Genomic DNA, 14,296 nt, shown 5'->3' on the forward strand with positions numbered 1-14,296 from the left:
AGTCGCCACCCTTTGTATGGGCAGAGTCCTTCAATGCTTTTCTGGTCACGAAACTCCGGCCGAAGTTTCATTCAGGGACAAAACCTGCCGCTAGGATCGCCCCTGTTAACGTGAAGGCTTCGCCGGCGGTCGACGACGCTTGCTGGCCGGCTGTTTCTCCGTCGGCACGCGCCTACTTTCATCTGCTCTTGATTTCCACCAGTAAAAATGCGAGCGAAGTTTTTGAGTCAGTTTTTGAGTCAGTCAGTTGTTGTTTTTGAGTAATTTGTTGTCCCGTAGCTCAGCTGTGAAACTGAGGAAAGACCACGGGTGTTACTGAGGCGCATATTTTGCAGTGTTCGTTCATTCCGGCAAGCACCGCTACGTCCTCGCTGCGAAAAGGAGGACATCTGGCGTTTTCAATTTTTGACTAGCCTTTGCAGCCGCCTGCATGATTTGAGTGAACTAGCGCCAGAATTAAATCTGTATTCAGCCCTGGGCGCGACAGGCTGCGCTGAACAAATAGGTGTGCAAACTTACAGCACGTTGGGTTAGCGCTGTGTTTGCGCTTTTTTATAGCGCGCTAATAATGTAAAACTATAATCGAGATTCGGAAAGTTAGCGTGGACAGCAGGAAAAAAAACGCTCACGAAATGGAAGCACAATAATGGGCGCGCGGAGGGGCCAGGGTAGGAGTAAATGCTACAGTTTTGAGCTACTTTCTCGGCTGTTCTCATAGGCATAGGGTATCAACAGATAAAAACTCGCCCGCTCAGTGCCTGTCACACCCCTCCCACCCAAACGGCAAGTTAAAAAACATTGATTGATTGATTATGATGTTTAACGTGCCGACGCTACACAGGCAATGGGGCGCGAGCCGTAGTGTAGCGCTCCGGATTAATTTTAACCACTCAGGTATCTTTAACTTGCGCCGAAATCTCGAACACACAAGCGTTTTCTCTTTTCGCCTCCATTAGAAAAGCGGCTGGGAACCCGCGTCCTTGGGCTTATCAGCACAACGCCTTAGCCCCTGGGCAAGCGCGGCGGGCAAGTAAAAAAAATATATGCAGGCAAAGATAGCCATGCTCCACTTTCCAAATTCAAAATATCTGGTTGGATATTTAAAATCACAGTAGCCGCAGTCCGATCTTTGTGCGGCGACGAAACGCGACGACGTTTAGCAGACGGATTTTCTCGTTGTGAGCGCGATCGTGGCTTGGGCTTCGTAAGATACGCCGGCAGGTTTTCAAATATCCGGGGCAACGCGGAGCTTGAGCTTCTCGCTGCAGGAGCACAGGTTGTCCACTTATTTTGAACTCATCGGCTCGAATAATGTCCGTGGGGTCGAAATGTTCCCCGAACACACGAACGGCCTTCCACTCGAAGCTGAAAGCGTCCGTCTCCTGTCGTGGAATCGCTCGCTTCCACCTGTCGGGTTGTTCGCGGTCGCTTGGGAGGCAGAACAACGAAGCCTTTTCCGTTGTATTCCGATAGCCAGAGCGGCAACCAGGTACACAGCACGTCAGAGGCATGGTAGTTCACATAGTTTGCCCATCGTGATGAGTTTAGAAAGCTATATCACACAACAAACACCAACAAGCTCGCGCTCCAACGCACGGCAAATACGGCCGCCGCCGTCCAAGCCGCCTTCAACTAAGGTCCCTAAAATTACTAAGGTAGCGCCAACTGCTCCCTCCTTCTCCGCTGCCCTCCTCTTTTTTCTTTCCCCTCACCCGCGGCGCCGCGGTACCTTTAACTCCGTGCCGGTGCCGCCATATTTGTTGGCCACTTGAGAGCAGACGCCCTCGCTACGCTTCAGGGCGCTCGCTGCAGTTTGCTCTTGTTTTCGCGCCGAAATCGCTCTTTGGTAGCATTTATAGGATTTATAGAGCCCCGTTTTACCAACACGCACTGAGTGATAGTGTTTTGTTTTATATTTTTGTCTACAATTGGATATTTGCGGGGCGGATGCCGCTGGCGCATACGCACAGCGCGGTTTTTGTTTACGTGTGCGGCATTCTGTAACACCTCAGGATAGCTCCTGAATGCGAAAGGATCGAGCGTGGACATTTCAAACTGCTCTGTTACGGTAGTTCCGTTCTTGCATTTGCGTGACTGTGGTCGTGCAATCACTGCACAGAGGTCTTGCGCACGGTTCGCGGCAGTATACAGAGCGCTTCATTCGCAAATGCCGTAGTTCGAGCGCTGCGCTGGCGTCCTTGCACTCGCCTTTCTTGCGATAATTGTGAATCCTCAGCGGCGTTCACTCTGCGCCCGCTTTTACTAACGACCTACATCCACCTTAATTTGCGCAGTTTAGAGTGCTTTGCCGTTTTTGTAGAAATGTTTCCTTCACCTTCATGTCGTTATAGGCTCCTGTGAGTAGATTAAAAAGATACACATGCTGTTGTGCGTGTGTGCACGTACAGCGACGTGAAAAGCCCCTGCTTCCCCAACTTCGCAGCCGGATACACTAAACTGCACTCGCGGCCGTACGTTCATGTGCGAACCGAGTGAAACACGCACACTTGTAATTCTGGGAATACGCGCCAGAGAAGACTGCGATCAATCGATCGGGTAAACTGAAATTACAGATTTGTGGCCTCTTATTTCTCATACGAACCAGAGATCGAGTCCCTCTAGGTACAAATTATGTAACTAGTTACTGCAGTTAATTAATCATGCAATACGTTTTTTCACCGGGCGCGGTCGTTTACAGCCGTTATTAATGGAGGCGCCTGGACAGAATTGTTTTGTGCTGGGATATATTCTGGCATATTTGTACATTGCACTAACACTGGGATACACCCGAAAGAAATTCAGAAGAGGACCAATGTCACTATGATTATCAAGAGAAAACAATAAATCACAAAAATGAATTGGTGCCACCAAACAGATATTTTATTGGAACAAACGTCCGTAATGACGTCGTGCAGGTGGCTTGTGCTGCTGACGTGGCTTCCCGTGAGAAAAAAATGTTGGGAGTGGCATTTGGGTTTAGTTTTTTTAACGCCAAGCCTCTCCAATATCCGTTGCTCAAATTGATCCGTGAAATAATCCTATTGAGAAGGGAAAAAAATGTCGCCACCGAGTTTGAGATGCGCCACAAACACTCCGCAAATATAGGCAATAATGCATTGCAGAAGGGAGTTAGTGACCGTTCTACCGTAGCATGGTCAAATTCGTGTTCGCGCATCTGCGCAGTGCCGCGTCCGCTCAACTCGCTACATTAAACCCGTTTAGCAAGCGCTTTGCTGGACAAAAATACGTCTGCTGAAAATAATTTAGTCGCCCAGTGTGTTTTGGTTCAAATCGCAATGACTGGATACGCTGCGCCATTGACTACTAAGATGAAGTAAGCGCGCACACTGCAAATGTACGGCATCACGTGTAATGCAAACGCAAGTTGTAATTAACGTTCCTCTGTGCATACACGGAAGAAAGGGCGTACAGCCGTTACGGTGCGAATATGCATTTGAAGTGCTTATTCAAACGTGCGCGAATTTAATAAAGCGATAACAGAAATTGCGAATCAAACGTACGTCAACGGCGCAGTCACTATATTAGCTGGCCTTAAATTGTTTTACCTAGCCGCAATTTTTTTTTCTCGCAACAGCCTCAATTTGCGCCGCACCGACCAAGCCCATATTACGCAGCAAATCACTCCAATGTCATAACAACGGGATTATAATACCACCCGGGTCGCTAACACACAAAACATGACTTCACACCAAAAAGAGCGTACACGCACTCGGAACGCACACGATACATGGTCAGACGCAAGCTGCCGTCGGCCAAAACAAGCATGAATTCAGGTGAACAATTCTCGCGTCACGGAAACCTTACGACAACTGACTGAACATGCTACGCCGCTGATGTTGATGCTGGAAGTTAAGCGCGCGCATGACAAATACACGGCCTCTTATCCAAAGCAAAGCTTACGACGGGACGAACTCGGCGCTGCGCGCAATGCCTACTCAGAACAAAGCGTGGACGACGGTCGCGAAGGGAATACGCATTTCTTCGTAAGTGACCGCTCAAGCTCGCGTAGAATTTAACAGAGAAAGAACAAACAATCAGAAACTTACCTCGCTAAAGAGTGATGGCAGCGTCGGCCTGAAGTATGCCTGTTCAAATCTATGCAACCAAACTTTTCTCCTTTCTGCGTCGCGTTTCCCGGACGGAATAACGAAGTCTTGGGCCCTGCCTGACGATATTCGCGCTGCCTAAGGCACAACACATAGGCACCGAGAAGCAACATAAAACGACACCGGTGCGACGTTTTTTCGAAACGAGCAGCTAATTCTTACTTTGCTATTAGCTGGCACCTACGATAAAGCCGGTACTGAAGCTCGGTGGCTCGGAAGCCAGCAATGGCGTCGCAGCGGCGGCGTTGCGCAATGTCCCAGCCGGTGAGGCGACCCGGCGGCGGAGCAAAAAAAAAAAAAAAAAAAAACCACGTGACTTTTCCCTTGGCCAATGGCGCGCGGCGTTCGCCGGCGAAAAAGAAAATGGCAAAAAACGAAGTAGGAAAAGAGCGCGGGCGAGGGCGAAAGGCGGCGAGATCTAAAGATGGCGCTACCTTAGTAATTTCAGGGACCTTACCTTCAACAGACTCGTAGCGCCACCGCGCGGGAGCGTTGGTCCCCATATGAAGCTCTCCCATAGCGTTACGGAGAAGTTTCGACCTGCCCTTCAGGAGAGGAATTAACCGACCTTTTGGGCGGGTGAGGAGCATTGCTAGGCGGATGTGACGTCACGTTTGCTCGCAGCGTTCCCGCGCGGTATGTTTACATTTTTCCGAGTGCTGCCTACACGGCGTACGTGCCGTAGCGATTCAAGTAGTCGCGTTCGACAACGCAAGAATTCATAAACTGGCGATGGTTGTCGCCCTGTCAGTCGTCGTTCAACAGCTCCAGCATCTTCTGGCACAACAGCTTTGCAGTTATCTGTTACCATCGGCCAGTTACCATCGGCCGACCAGGTGAGTGTTTTTTGGCGGGTTTGCAATCAGTTCGCATATCTCCTACTGCGAAGCTTGCTTTCTGCTCGCGGCAGTTATATTAGCGTCGTTTACGAAATTCTTAACGGCGCGTTCTCACCGTCTTGCATTCTCTGTTCGCGTCTGTCGGCGATCGCGAGCTGTTGACGGTTTGTTGCACGGCGCGGGAACTCGCTCGCATTGCAAACCCGTCTCGATCATGACGTTTCCTTGTCTCTTTAATGTGGCGTCATTAACATCACTTGTTTTCCTAGACGCTTTTTCTAGACAACGTGCCTTGTGCTAACCGATCTTAATATTGTAACAAAAATGAACTTGCAGTACGATCTGTTGGTGAAGTTAGGAGCGTGACAGGCCCCTGTTGGCAAGGTTTTCGTGTGTGCGTGTTGTTCGTGAGGGCGTTGTAACACGCTACTTTAGCCTGTTGCACTCGTTGCTGCATCCAGCACTTTTGCTGCCCGGAGTGCCTGCCAAGGGATGCTTACGTCGTTATGTGTTTTCATCTTTAATAGTGGGGCCAATCGGCGTTCAATAACCGATGGAAATTCAGCGGGAACGACCTGGATAACGCAGGGCGGGCAAGAGCACTGCTTGTGTGGTCTTCGCTTTCGTTTGCCCTTTTTTTAGTCATCCTAGATTGTTTACTTACTGCTGCCTCAACGGTGCTTCATTCCTCATGTTCCATTTATTTCTCTTGCAGCATCTCCTGACTGCAGTCACGGTGCCCCTAGCCTGCCTGCAGCACTCATCCTGCCATTCTAGTGCAGGCCACTTCTCACAACCAAACGGGTTCCCGACTTTTCCTGGCTTCTATTTGATGGTATACTTTAGATCCACCAGTGCGTTCTCACTCCGTGTACATTTCAAGCGAGGGTTTACAGTAACACGGTAGTTGATAGCCATGAAGACAGCAGCGTGTGTACTAAAAATCAAGTTTAGTTATTTATGCCAATGTCAAAAAACCAACCTGGTCTATGCATCCATTCCAGCCTGACATTTTCAAATACAAGTCTTTCAGTAACTAGTGAAACAATGAAGAGGTAGGGATAGCACATGCACTGCTTAATTACTACCTTCATTTTTTTACTGTTGAAAATTTATGGATGATGCTATATGTACCACCTAGTGAAGTCCCACCAGAAATTGTTATATGCACTACCGATATAGCACAATCTATGAGGTGGGCTGGCGTGACCTTCGTGCAAACAGCACCGTACGTGGTTTCCGTCACGACAGTTTGCACTGTAGTCTTGGGCGTGTAATGGGTTATGGCTGACCACAGGGCCGTTTACAGTGCTTTCCAGCTTCCAGTGGAGGCAGGAACATAAATTATGTGGTCGGCCAGGGCACAGTACATGGTGTTAGTCAACACCATAGATATACCGTGCCTCGGATGCCCGCGTCATATATATATATTTTTTAATTTTACTCTTGAGTTTTGTGTAAGCAAGGATGTATCTAGTGCCCCTATGCTGTCTATCCTTGGTTTTTGTAAACACTAAGTAATATCGCACGGTAGCTTTATTCGTCTTAATGAGATTTCTCAGGTGCCAGATTGCTCAGATCTCACATTGTTTCCTATGGCTGCAGGGATGTACAATGTCTTGGGTTCGATTCTTGGCTGCCGGGGCTGCATTGAATTTATAAAGCCAAAAAAATTAACCTTCTGTACACGATGTCTTGGTTTACGCTAAAGATCCTTGAGTGAGAGTTCTACCACACTGCCCTGTGCCTCATAGTGTGAAGTGACCTCAGTTTACTCGATTATGATGCAATTACTTAATGCCTTTTCATGTAAACTCTTGAGTGCAAACGGGAGAAGGTGCACCTACCTCGCCTTGAGCTGTTAGACTAAGTTGCCTTTTTCGCACGACATCTAAGCTGTGTGAGAAAGCCATACAGGGCTAAGAATGTTGTAAGAAATGCCTCTTACGTGAGACAGCTCATACATAATGTTTAAAAAACCGTGTCACATTATTTTGCAGTGCGCTCTTTAAACGTTTTACACCCCTCCTACCGCCCTGCTTTTATTGTTAATAAAGGCACTTTGCATATGTAGACACGGGAAAATAAAGCAGAAAGACATTAGATATTTTTTTCAGCTGGACAGTGTCGCAGGCTATGCACCTGACGCAATGCTGTTTGTTCATCACGGTTCGCACTGTGCTTTGAAACAATTTGTTACCAAGGTCAAAAGATTCACTTGGCTATTTCATGTCAGGAATGATACAAAGGGATCATCGCTGGAAGCAATGCCCATCTTATTCTTGTCATTTTGTAATTTATGAGAGCTGCTGCAGCCAAGCATTCTATGGTATATTTATGAACTAGAAAATACATGGAAAAGGCAGTCTCTAAGCTGGAGGGAAACTATCGAGTAACATATGCATTTAGTTTAAATAGTGGCGTGTTGCCCAACTGCTGGGCAACCGCATTAAATTTATGGTGTGCTTGTGATTTGTTCAAGTATGTGAACTAGTCTTAGGCATTTACGTGTTGATAAAAGAATTCCGTGCTATCTTCATTCATTCACTGCAACTCGTTTGTGCTCATGGGGAGCATTCGGAATATGACCCTTAGCATGATAAAAATCAGAATACGCTTTACTCAGTTGGACTCAAGATATACCTGATCAGGACACGTCTACTCCTGAATGCTTAAATACCTGATCACATAAAAAATGGCCAACTTAACAAGCTGCAGGAAAAGAAGCAGCCCCATTCCTTCACCATAAAATAAAAAGAAGACAAGAAGAAACTATTTTACATTTGAAAAAGGTCCAGGCGAGGCTGTTGTTTCTTACGCTTTCAAGAATACATTAATACTGTTGTTGTTTTACAATATAAAGTGAATTTTCCTTACACTACTTCCTCGACTTCAGTTGATTTCCTTTCTGGGTGACCTATGAGACCAAAGGTGCAATGTAATTAACAGTATGGCTATGTTGGTTGTAAACATGATAGAAAAGGAGCACAAAAATATGCATGGCAAAACTCAGGACTTTTGTTGTGTTGTTTTTCATTTATAGTTAATTTTGTTTTGTCCTATGGCACAATGCAATTCTCGAAACCAGCTTTCCTCAGAAACCTATTGAGCACAATTTTTCATACTAGGCAACATTACATGCAATGGCTGCACAACACTTTTTGCCTGAATATAAATGTGGCTTAAAAATGTCTTTGTTATTTTGAAGCAGGCAGTTTTCATTGCCAGTCAGACAAAATGGGGCCAGATGCCATCTGTGCAGAACCGCATGTGACCGCACCATGGGAGGAGGAGGACAAACATTTTATTGAGCCTTTAAAGGCCCCTTAGGGGACGTGGTGACCGGCGTACCGGTGTCCGCAGCAGCCCTCGCCGTGAACACCCGTTGGGTAGACAGGTCGGAGCTGCCCAGTGCCTCAGCCCAGTGCCCACCGTCTGCTAAGAGAGGATAGGGGTTGTGGGGACAGTTCCAAAGAAGATGGTCCAGTGTTTCCACTGCTCCACAGGCCGTGCAGTTGGTGGAGGGGTAGACGGAAGGATAAATATGGTGCAGGTGGTAGCGACATGGGAGGGTATGGGTTTGCACCAGTCGCCATAGCCGTTCTTCCCTGTTGGATAAATCCGGGTGTGTGGGGGGGAGCTGGCGGCGTGAGAGGCGGTAATGTGCCGTAATGTCTTGGAAGGTCAAGAGACTGTCCCGAGCTGATAGGGCTTCGTGAAAGGGTTCGAGGCTAGGGCCTGCTCGGACGGTGAGCTCTCGAGCGGCCCTATGTGCTGCCTCATTTCCCCCCACACCCATGTGGGCCGGAGTCCAGATCAGCTTTATTTGTATGGTAGGAGGATTTTTGAGGAGAATTCCGAGCGCCAGGGGCGAGATCATGCCTCTGGCGTAATTTCGAATGGCCGTTTTCGAATCCGAGATGATAGTGATAGGGGGCGGCCTATGTGTAAGGGCTAGCGCAATGGGTGACCGATAAAAAGCGCAAAGGCTCATGGGTACGTTGTCTGCTCCAGCCACTTCCGGTTCGAGATCTCGCCTGGTCTCCCGTACGCCGGCGGCTTTCACGTGCGTGTGTGCGTGTTGTTTATTTATCACAGAGTGCTAACCTTTCAGAGAAGCCCCTAGTAGAATTCATTGTTGTTACACCTTGAATGTGCGAAGCATGAGCGGTTTTTTTTTTTTCAGTGGAAACAGATAAACAACAAGCACAAGCGCGCGTGAAAGCCGTCGGCGTATGGGAGGCCAGGAGAGCTCTCGAACCGGAAGTAACAGAACTCCGCGGGAGCAGACAATGCACCCATGAGCATTTGCGCTTTTTACCGGTCACCTATTGCCGCCTCTTCCGCCTCAGCGGGTCAGTTGGTGCGGTCTGTTTGGGATTTAAGAGGAGGAGTGTTGGGATAGTTGATTACTACTGCGACAGCGTATGCATCCTGCCATCGATAGCAAGCTGCGTCCACGTAAACTGTAGTGGGGTGGACGGGGTATTTCTCTGTAAGTGCTTGTGCTCGTAGTTCCCTACGCTGCTTGTTGAAAACAGGGTGATATTGCGCGGTAAAGGGTAAATAGTGAGGGAGCCATGAATGTCGGCTGGTACCGGGAGCCTGTCATCGCAGAGGATAGGGGCTTTAAGGTTAAGAGTAACAAGGAGAGTGTGACCGGTGGGGGTGGATGAGAGCCTATTTAGCTGACCGATAAGGTGGGCTTCAATGAGTTCCTCCGCAGTATTGTAAATGCCGAGTTTCTCGAGTCTGGCAGTGGTAGTGCTCTGAGGGATTTGTAGCGCCGTTTTTTAGGTCTTTCGAATGAGGCAGTTGACTTTAGAGAGTTCGGTACGCAAGGGCAAGAGATACGGGAGAGAGTAAGTGAGAAGGCTGAGCCCAAATGCCTGTATCAGCCGGATACGCTCCGTTTCTTTGAACCCCTTGTAGCGGGCAGCAATCCTGCGGATGAGGGCGATCGTCTGATTCACCTGAGAAGTCAGCTGTGCTAGGTACTTAATGTTTGCACAATTGCGCTGTATGCAGAGCCCAAGTATTTTCAGGACTACCACTTGGGGAACATCTCTACCATCAATCCGGACCTCAATGGTGGGTGTCTGGGCTGGGTTGCCGGTTGATTTGGCAGGGAGGATTAAAAGCTCAGATTTTTCAGGTGAGCATCCAAGCCCAACTTGCGCGGCGGCGGTAACTAAGTCAGCTCCCTGTTAGAGAACCTCCTCGATTTGAAAGTCGCTGCCTCTGGTGGTCCACAGCGTAATATTATCGGCGTATATGCTGTGGAGTAAGCGAGGGATCGCGGCGAGCTTACTGGGAAGGTGGATTAGGGCAATGTTAAATAGGAGTGGGGATAATACTGCGCCTTGAGGCGTGCCAATGGTTGGGAAATGGATAGTGTCGGATTGTAGGTCACCGAGCTGAATAACAGCCGTGTGGTCCGAAAGGAAGTTACGGATATAGTTGTATGTGCAACGACCCGGAGTGAAAGTGGCAACGTTACACAAAATAGCCTGGTGTGATACGCGATCAAAGCTTTCTAAAGATCAAGTGCCAAAATGGTTCAATTATCTACCTTTGAAGGGGCAGCGATAATTCCGTGTTTTAATTGCAGGAGTACATCTTCGGTTTCCGCACCATGGGAAGTGTTGTCCAGTTTTTTGCAAATCGCTTGTTAGCCCTGCGGGAACCGCAAAACGTGTAGTGAGTGCCATAATCTTTGTCTCAGCCTTATAAATTGACGTGAAACCTTTTTCCTCCTTACTTAAAACAGATTTCCTTTTTTGTTGTTTGATGCTGTTTACAGCAAGCACTTTTTTGTAGAGAAAAGGAACTGCCACCTGAAGAAAACACCTCTGCTTCAAAAATGCACTGATCAAGATTAGTATCATACTACAATGAGAACATATAAATGTTAAAATGTGAAAAATTAGCCATATACACAAATAACTAATGAAGTGTGCCGCTGCACAAATTGGTTTTCAATACATAAACAAAGGAGTGCTTCAAAGAGAAAGAGAACGGACAAGAAAAAGGGCAGGGGTGTTTTCTGGTCTGTTTCACTACAACCTAAAATGGTGCTTTGGCTCTCGGGAAGATTAAGTACACTATTTATATGGTACTAGGAAGTGTCCAAGCAGCATTTCTGACTCGCCCCGTCTTTCTACGAGCATTACTGACAGTTTCTCTCTTGTTGATCGAAGAAAAAAGTGAAACGTGCTGAAAGCATCAAATCTGCATTCGCACCGTTCAGTTGCATGGTCTGGCTCATAAACAAGGAACCACACGACAAACAGACGTGCTCACACGTCAGCTCAGAGTTGCGTATCGAGAAATTCTGGGCGAGCTAGAGAAGCTTGCCAGGTCTTGAACTTAAACATCAATAAAGCATGCATTATGCGACAAACCAACGACGACAGAAATAGCTACCTTCATACTGGGAAAGTGTTCGAACCACTGTGGCGTGTTAACGCCGCGATCAGAAAGTTGCCACACCAGCTTGACAGCCCTGGCGCGAATCGTGTGTGTCAGTCCGGCCCACAATTGAAGACTTCCGCGTTATTACCGTGATTTGTGGCAGCCAGATTGGTGGGATCGACCCATGGATGATCGGTCAGAAGCAGTGACAAGCAGCCATGTTGACCCTCCGAACGCTTGAAAGTACGTGTAAACATATAAAAAAGTGTTTCTGACTGCACCTAGATAATGCTATATCGGTGGTGGGTATAGCACTTCATAGGTTGTATTCACTGGTGTGGCCCACAAGTGGGCGACCCTGTGTGTGCGCCGCCATGTATGTGCCGCAGCGTCTGTGATACGTCGGACTCCATGAGATTGCAGTAATGGACCTTTTTCTATTACCAATCTGCACATGCGCGGGCTGGTAATCCGCCATTCTAGGCAGTCGTCTCGGGCAAAACAAACAAAAGGGTGCCCCCTCCACTTGTTGCTGGGGTAGCAGCTATGCTTTCTAGTGATGCACGTTTTTATTTCTTCTTTTTTGATAGCATGTGGTGAGTTGTGCGTGTACACAAAGGATTTCAAAGGAAAGGGGTGAAGACTTGAGGTTGACCACGGTACGAGCACATGGCTACCAGCAAGGGGGTGAGCGGTGCAAGCATGGCACAACTCGGGAGATGGCATCACGTGCACTGGCTTCATTTAATATAAATATAGAATATAAATATAAACCGGCGTGTGCATAAAGCATTTCTTCGAAAGCAATATTTGGTTTTTGTTTTCAACTGTTCATTAAATGGCACTTGTGTCAACATCGGTAGTCGCAGGCGACTGCAGCGTTGCCTCTGGCATGCCGTGTCGCTTTCGTTCATAGCCGCAGTTTCACTCTACAGTGATGCAAAGTTCTTGAGGGCAAGGAGAGCACCACCACGTAATTTGAGTGCAATTAATAGGTCTTCTCTTAATACTAAGGCCGACAATCAGGTTGAAGTGGTGCAGACGATATGCACCGAGGTTTTCTTTTTTCTGCGAGGTGTGGGCACAATGCGCAGGCACAGACGTGGTGGTTTCCAGTGTTGTCGGGTGAAGAAATCTCCCTCTGAAATTTTCAGTGAATACCATCTATTGGGTTGCAGTCCAGTATTTCTGAAAGGTTCTCTGCTATTGTGTCAAGTTTTTTAGAGCAGTCATGGTCGCTAAGATGGTAGTCATGAGAAGCTGAATCGCTGTTCCAGGGGAGGCTGGAACAACTGCGCTATTGCTCCGCTTGTTCCCAGGCTTGGGTTATGACATCAGTGTCCTGACAGCACCACACCTAGCTTGCTCATCCCAGAGCTTGCAGTCTCCTCCTGATGCATTTTTCTTGCTCTTTGCTCCACCTCCTTTCCATCTTGAGGTTCGTGCTTAAATACTCTCATCATGTCTTTGCAGCACCTGCTGACTGGGCTCTAGCCTGTGCCTGCTGGTGAAGAGAAGTTTGCTGTGAGACGAGGGTCTTGACAAGCACGTAACTCCTGTTGTTAAAGTGAAGCTTTCAGGACCTCACTGATTACATTCAATGTGGCTACATAATGCACTGCAGGAAAGCTAACTTTACACAGTGAGTTTCACAAAGCGATGAGGATAAGCAAAAGCACATCAAGCACCTCAAGAAAAAAACGCTTTCCATGGTCATAATGGAACCAGTGTCCCTTGCATTATGAAACCATTGTCTGTCAGACTGCACCCTTCTGATACGGTCGAAGCAGTTTAGATTTTGGACTTTGGCTCAAGTCGCAAGAGAGAGAGAGAGAATAAACTTTAATTAAATGCGCAAAATGCTTCAGAGAGGTGTCCTCATTCCAGGATGCCTTGAGCTCAAGCCGCGTTGACAGTCCTTTTGATCAGGCGCAGCTGACCTTTGAGGCCGGAGCTGGCCAGAAAGCTTCGAGTTAAAAAGGAACATCAGTTTTTGATCAAAAACTTTATTTTTACAGTTATGATGATAAGAATCGGGGGATGCATGTGGTTTTTCATTGAAACTGTAGATATGAAATTTGTTTCTGTGTAATACGACTCTATTCACATTTATTTGGATTTGTATGTTTGATGTTAAGACAGCCTTTATAAAAAAACTGCTGGAGGGGCGCTGCTGAATAAAGTACCAGTTAACTGAGGGGCGCTGCTGAATAAAGTACCAGTTAACTGTGCACAAGTCAAGGAGTGCAATAATACTAGCATTATCATTCTATCTGGTCTGTACCAGAAGTTACAGCCATGTGAAGTTTGGGCCTAGAAAATGGGAACCAGGAAAACTGATGTTGCCATCCAGGCCCAAACTTCAAACAGCTGTCATTTCTGCTACAGACCATATATAATGATAATGTTAGTCTTATGGCAGTCAGTCCTTGATTTGTGCACAGTTCACCGGTACCTTGTTCAGCTGCATCCCTCAAGCAGTTTTTTTACAAAGGCTGTCAAAAAATCAAACATAAAAGCCAAATAAAGTTGAATATAGTTGTTTTACACAGAAACAAACTTCATATCTACAATTTCAATGAAAAACCACATGCATCACCCAATTTTTATCGTCCTAACTGTAAAAACCATGTTGTTTTTTTGTTTAAGACCAGGGTGCCCCCTTAGAAAAAAAGAATTTGAGTTTTTTGGTAGACAGCCCGGTAAAAGACCCCAAAAGCAAAGATTGTGGTGTGTTTCCACCATACTACTCTAGGGTGCTGGTGGCAACTGCCCTGGATGAATTGCTTTTAAACTTTATTTCAGGAAATGAGTGAAGATCAATCCCCTTTTTGTGGTGGGGTGCTACATGAATGGTTCATTTTTAGCCACTAGATTCAAATGTCATGTCTTCATCCTCTCTCTAAGTCTTCATCC

General features: G+C 47.1%; 1 long non-coding RNA gene across 1 annotated transcript; it reads left to right on the forward strand.

Annotated features, from left to right (window-relative positions):
• The first annotated feature begins 4,697 nt into the window (after positions 1–4,697).
• Positions 4,698–13,561, forward strand: LOC144177803 (uncharacterized). Its single transcript, XR_013323860.1, has 3 exons — positions 4,698–4,963; positions 5,682–5,801; positions 12,854–13,561. It is a non-coding gene; the product is annotated as an uncharacterized LOC144177803 (long non-coding RNA).
• The last annotated feature ends 735 nt before the right edge of the window (positions 13,562–14,296 follow it).

The sequence above is a fragment of the Haemaphysalis longicornis genome, unplaced genomic scaffold, assembly GCF_048455015.1.
Source record: "Haemaphysalis longicornis isolate Haplotype H1 unplaced genomic scaffold, Haemaphysalis longicornis Haplotype H1 scaffold_1, whole genome shotgun sequence".
In the NCBI taxonomy this organism is placed as follows: domain Eukaryota; kingdom Metazoa; phylum Arthropoda; class Arachnida; order Ixodida; family Ixodidae; genus Haemaphysalis; species Haemaphysalis longicornis.